The following is a 6,873-nucleotide window of genomic DNA, read 5'->3' on the forward strand; positions in this document are numbered from 1 at the left end:
ACACAGACTTTCTCAACCAAGCTAGGATGGCTCAAAAATTGGTTGGTTCAAAATTCATTGCCTTGGTTCAGGTGCCATTTTCTGTCTCACCCATGACAAGGCTGCCTGCCTTGGACAGTTCCTTGAACATTTATTTATTTATTTAGAATATTTATATGCCATCCTGTCGCAAAAAGCCTCAGGACGGCTTACAGCAATATAACATAAGGATACAAGAAAAGCTTTGCCAAGCATTCTCTTGCTTTCAGTTTTTTAAATCTTAAATTCTTCATGTTCTCTGTATGAAGACATTAGCACATTTTACTAAATTCTTTTCAGAAATGAACTAAGCAAAATTCTCAGCCCTCTGCACAGACAGTTGAATAAGCATAGCTTTTCCCAGCATGGAGGAGGTTGCAGTATCACTGCCAGGCACAGATAGGCTAAAGAACTTGTCAAGAAAGAAAGAATTTGCAATCTCAGCTCAGCACTACAAACATGGCTGAATACAGAGGGATTGATCCTGCCCACATTTAAGAGCTAAGCATTCAAAGCCTTCTGCCTGGAAGCTTTGCTCCACCATATAAAATGAAAATCACAACCACTGCCGCCACCACCATCTCAAGTTCCTTCCATCCAGTTTATGGAGAACTCTGTAAATTTAGTAAGTTCTGAAGAAAAGGTGAAATGAATTAAACTCTCACCCATTCCTATTTCAAGCTGGGGTCAACCCAGTGCTTCCAGGAACTTGAAAAACCATGTTTAAGGAACCTTTTGACAAGAAGGAAAGTCATCAGCACACTATTGTTTATTTGCAAAGAAAAAAGTTTAAGAGAAAAAGATATTGGAGAGCATGTTGGAGACTGTATTTAAGTAGTACACCGTGTGTCTCCGAGGGAGGGAGGGAGGGAGGGATCCGTTTGTCATAATTCAGATGTGCTTGTTGCTATGGATACATTTACAAAAAAGCAAAATGAGTCACTATGATTTAAATTTCCAGTATCAGGAGGAAAAAGAAATATAAGCAGCAAGCATATGAGAGAAGGTAACAATAATCCCAGGAACACAACTGCTTTCTTCTTCACTGGTTGCAGTATTTGCAATACGACAATCAGTGAAATTCACCCAGATTGCCTTGTCGGGGCAGATGGTGCTTTTTGCGGATTGGATGACGTTAAGCGAAGCCCAGGGCCTCTCTGGCCAAGGACAGGGTCTACTCTTCAGTTACCCCCTTACAGTGGACAGAGGCACTTCTGAGTAGACATGCCTGGGATTGACCAGTTGAATGAGGAAGAGAACATCTGTGGCCCTCCAGATGTTCCGGCTGACAACACCCATTGGCACTCACCATTGGTTAGGCTGGCTGGGGCTGACAGGAACTGCTGGTGAGAACATCTGGAGGAGAGCTCAGCCCTGGAGGGATTTTTTGATTTGATCGAGGGACTGACAACCTAGAGAGGGGCTTCCGCCCGCTGGCTGCCCTGTTCACAGACCTCCATTTGTAAATCCGCACTTTTAAGATGTGGAGCCTAGCATTTGGCATCAACACCAACTGCTGTTTTCCTCTTAGAGCACCTGCTTGAACGCTGCCAAGCATCCACAGACTCAAGAGACATCAAGTGGATGCAGTGATTCCCCCAAAGCCATATTTAGCATGAAAGTCCCCATCTTTGCCACACTGGCAATTTTTCTGCTTAAGAAATTAAGCCTTCCCCAAGCAGCTGTGAACTGCACAGCACGTCTGACCCTCTGAGAGAAGCAGGTGTGGTGGAGAAAGTCAAGCGACCATAATGCCAGCCAAGCATGTTGGTGGCCTGGTTGTGGCAATTGTGGGAAATGCTCTCCTGCACAGTTCCTTGTGCAGCTGCTTTTGCAAAACAGAGCGCTGATTCACCTAAAAAGGCCCATGCTCGTTTACAGGTCAAGAGGCAAATTGGGAAATAATTACTCTGGTGAGAAATGTAACACATCACAGCCTCATGGGAAAGATGGCCTCCTGCTCTTCATTCTAACGGATGTGCATCCTTACAGTGGAATTAGACTGGTGGCTGGTCCTTCAAAGAGAGCATGCCTTCAAATCAAGGACTGTCCCTGTAAAGTAGGACACTCTATCCCACTCTCAATCCCAATGCAGTCAGTTCTACTTCTGCACCAGCCACAACATGCAGAAACAGAAAGATGTTCAAGGTAGTTTCACTGCTCCAGGAGATTTGTATTCTCCTGTACACACAAACATAAATGCACACACATACACATCCCCACCCTGGTGCCAAGACAAGATGCAACAGGCACTAACTGCAGGCTGTGTTGTTGCTCATCCATTAGATTTCTGCATTGCCCAAGCAGCAAATTGCCTTTGGGGCAGTTTGTAATGATAAAAACCGCCCCACATGCAGCCAAACAACGTGGAAGGAAAACAATGTAACAGGAAGAATAACAAAGCCATTCAAAACACAGGCAAGAATCAATGCTGAAGTGGGTTCTAGTCCAAGGCATCTGGAGACACCATGCTGGGGAAAGCCCGTTCCTGGCATCTCCAGGCAGGGCCGGGGCCAAAAATCCTGCCAAACAGAATATATAGGACTAAATTAGAGGGACCACTTCTGTGGGAGGGGACTTCCTATGGCCTGGTTTAAAACGGCCCTCTATTCGGAGACTGGGATCTTGTCTCCTTTTAAGGGAAAGGCTGGCAGGCGCTGGGCCGCTCCAGTGACCAGCGCCAGAACCACCCCATTCGCAGGTCTGGTCCCAGGCCCTGCTGAAGCTCCCAGTCTACAGATGAGGAGCACTTGCTGGGAGTCCTGGGGAAAGAGCTGTTTAAGAGCAAGCTCCTCCCCCTGCAATGCAGGCCTGCCAGCCGCGGTGCCTGTGCCTCTCCATGTCTCCGGCCTCACCGGGTCGCCTCAGCAGCACAGGTCCTCTCGTCGGCTGTTGCGCCTCCATCCTGCCTGACCTCTACCCTGCCTCAGCCCGCTAGCTGTGGTTCAGCTCCTGCCCCTTGCCGCGTCTGGTTCTGCTTGTCTCCTGCCCTGCTATCCTGTCTGAGGTACCTGCACCTGGTTCTCAACCCTTGGCTCCTTTCTGAGCAGGCCCTTGTTCTGTCCTGATACGCACATCTGGTTTCTGACCTGGGCCTCTTTAGTTGCAACAGCCTGGACTCGGCTACTGGACACGCCATCAAACCTTATGCTGTGGACTCTGTCTTGCTTCAGGTTCTGTTGCCATGGTGCCTCTGCCTTGTCTCTGGCCACTCGCATCCTGGCCCTGAAACATGACAAAAGCCATGGCTTGGTGCAGAGGCCTTGCCTTGCAAGCAGCTTGCAATGTCATCCCCTGGCATTTCCAGGTAGGCCTGGGAAAGAATCGCAGCTGAAACCCTGGGGAGCTGCTGCCAGTTAGTGCAGGCAAAATTGAAGCTGATGGACTCGTATCTGACTTCATCGAAGTCAGAGAAACAAATGCAGAATGCTTGGGAAAACAGCATCTGGGTACACACAGACCCCCCCTTGTGGCCCTTGCCAAGTAATTTCACTTCGTTGCCACAGAGACGTTCCCCTAAATCCAACCCAAGGCAAGAGACCAAGGGGAATCTTGAGTTTCTCCAGACTTTGGGAAAAAACTACAGTGCATGCACTAACCACTAGGGGACAGCAGCAGTGTAGTGATTGTATAGCCCACCTCATCCCTAAGCTTGGGGAGAGTAGCAATGCCAGATAACCCCTGAAAAGAAAGTCCTTGTGTCTGCTCAACCCTGAGACAATTCCCAAAGTCAATTCCATCTGAGGTTGCTTGGGTGTCAATTAAGGACTTTGGCAAGTGTTAAGGAGTGAAAGCCCCACTGTTAATCCATCGTTTTGACTGCATTCTTTTAAAAATAATTTTATTCATATTTATCTACCTGGATGCAGCAGTTGACATCTGAGACCTTCCTCCAAGCAACACCTCTGAGGGAGGTTCAGAGAGCAGCCATGTTGGGGGAGGGATCCCCCCCCCCGGTGGCCCCTCAGCTGCAGAATGATCTCCCCACTGAGGCCCACCTGGCCCCAACTGATCATCCTTTCAGCATCAGAGGGGCATTTAAAGACATCTGAGGGTACTGAATGGCTTGAGGCAAATACACATCTTGGGTGTTTTACTGGTCAGTTTACTCAGTATTATAAGTTGTTTTAGCCCATATAAATATCTGTATTTTGGAAATATTTATGGTGTTCTATTGCACTGTCTGTTTTAGTCATTGCTATGAACCACCCAGAGAGGATTGGCTTTGGGGTGGTCTACAGATTAAAATCGTCAGCATTTCATTGCGTTTTAGGGTTTAAATTCTGCACATGAACTTTGGAGGGCTTTCCCTAAAAGAGGACTCAAATCTTTAATAAATGAATCCAGGCATGTGTATGTTTGTGGCAGCAGAGTAGCAACTGGCACTTCCAAGGCTCACCTGGGCAGTGAGCAGAGCGTCTGTTGCGTGAGCTCTGATCCAGCACCGGTAGTTTTGCAGAACATGAAGAGCCAGTGTGGTGCAGTGGTTAAGAGCGTGGGACTGGGACTCAGAGGATCCGGGTTCTAGTCCCCGCTCGGCCATGGAGCCAACTGGGTGACTGTGGGCCAGTCACAGACTCTCAGCCCAACCTACCTCACAGGGTTGTTGTGGGGATAAGCTGGAGGAGGAGAGATGATGTAAGCTGCCTTGAGCCCTTTGTAGGAAAAAGGCAGGATATAAATCACAACATGAATGAATGAATGAATGAATGAATGAAAGAAACTATGTAGGAAAGGAGCCATTTCTTCTGGCATGCAAAACAAGCACAACCATGTTTACTTCCGTTTGCCGTTTTTGCTGCTTGCTTAACAAATCAAGCATGAGGTAAAACGGACTAGAGGGCACTCAAATCACAGGCGGTCGGTCCCCAAGTTACGAACCTGTACACACAAACAAACTGCCTTAAAGCCTATTCAGTTTTTAAAAAAATACTGCAGAAAATCATCATCAGCATAGAGAGGAAGCAAAAGGACAGAGGGGGAGGCCGCCAAAGACGTCCTCCCTGCCTGCCCATCTGGTTAGGGAAATCTTCTTAGCTGCAAAGTGGTAGGAAGCATTTGGGGAGGGTGGGCAGAGATATTTCTGGTTTTCCCACTTTCACTGGGGTTCTGAGCCCCTAACCCCCAAATACGTGGAAGGCTGATTATACATGATCCAACTTTCATTACAAATTTAACTTAAAAGACCAATTTCCATTTTTTTCAGAAACAGAACTCATCTGTAGCCCAGGGACTGCCTGTACTGGGGTAACTGCTACATTTAGAACACTGCAAAAGAATGACTGGGCGGCATCCCCCCCCCCCCCCAAGGGTCTCGTGTGCTGAACAAGCTCGCCCAGCACTGCAAGGGGCTCAAGCCCCTGCACATGCACCTGTTGTTTTCTCTTTTCTGAGTTACACCCCATTTTCCGTGACCATTAAACACAGTATGGAAAGGGTTTGCCCCATATGCTTGCAAAGCTTGGCTTCCCCCACGATTTCAAAGAGCAGTGCGTCGGCTTCTTTTTCACAAGGCGGCACTACTGGAGTTTGTTAGGAGGAAGGACCACCCCCTCAGCACCCGGCACCCCTCAAGGCAAGTTGTTCTTCTTCTGGGACCGGCACAGGCCCAGAAAGTTCGCTCTCAGCCCACGGCCTGCGTCTGCACTCAGTTCTGGACTCAGCAGCTACCCAGTCTCTGCCCGTTTATTTATATTTTTTTATTTATATCCTTCCTTTTTCCTACAAAGGGCTCAAGGCAGCTTACATCATCTCTCCTCCTCCATCTTATCCCCACAACAACCCTGTGAGGTAGGTTGGGCTGAGAGTCTGACTGGCCCAAAGTCACTCGGTTGACTCCATGGCCGAGCGGGGACTAGAACCCAGATTGTCTGAGTCCCAGTCCCATGCTCTTAACCACTACGCCACAGTGGCTCTCCCCTTTGGTTAATATCCTGTCCTATCCAGGGGACGAGCTTCTTTCAGATTCCATCATGGCCTTTTCTGTGCCAAACGGGTCTTTCAGTACCATGTTTTCCTATGTATCACAAAGGAAACTGATTACCGTGTAACTTGCCAATAACTTATCCCACTAGAAAAGTATTCTCTTTCTTAGTTACTCCTGTATTTCAGGCTGCCATAACCTCTTTATTTTGCATTATTTTAACTTCTGGTTTAAGATTTAAGCATTTCAGAATGTTCAGTATTCACCCTAAGCCACCCCCTGCTGACCAAACCTAATAGCTGTTTAAGTTTATACACCCGGCCCCCCGTATCTCTGAATGCACCTCAGCTTCCTGGTTATGCTCATTCGCACAGCAACCCCACAAGGCGGCCACTCCCTACACTTGTATCCCACAAGGCTGGCCCTCCCCAACCTGGTGCCCTCCAGCAGGTGTGGCACGGCAGCCAAAGAACCCTCCTCAGCTTGCACGGTCCGTCTTGGAAAGCACCAGATTGGGGAAGGCTGCTCAGGGGTGTCTGAGCGAGGTTTTAAAGCTCAGGTCCTCTCCTAGCTGCATGTTATCCCCCGATAATAATTCAAGGCTTTATCTCTAATAAATCAGAGAAAAAAACAAAGTTGCATAAGATTAACGTGGCAGCTCCTTGTCCTATTTTTAACTAGCGCTGCAGTTCGGTTTTCAAAGCTCTAATTACCTGGATATTTTTACTACCTCTTACGATTTCTAATTTTTGCACAATTCAGTGGAGCAGGTTCTTAACGAGGAGGAGGACTGACCCATATATATGTTCTCAGGAAACTAGAATCTGAGGGTTTGTTTACGTAGCCACATGGCTTCAATTTCCATCCTGCCTGCACTCAAGAGGGCTTTCAAAGATGCTCAAGTGGAAAGGGGAAGGGTGGCCGCTTTGGCG

Source organism: Varanus komodoensis, unplaced genomic scaffold (assembly GCF_004798865.1).
Source record: "Varanus komodoensis strain SLA01 unplaced genomic scaffold, ASM479886v1 scaffold29_1, whole genome shotgun sequence".
Taxonomy (NCBI): domain Eukaryota; kingdom Metazoa; phylum Chordata; class Lepidosauria; order Squamata; family Varanidae; genus Varanus; species Varanus komodoensis.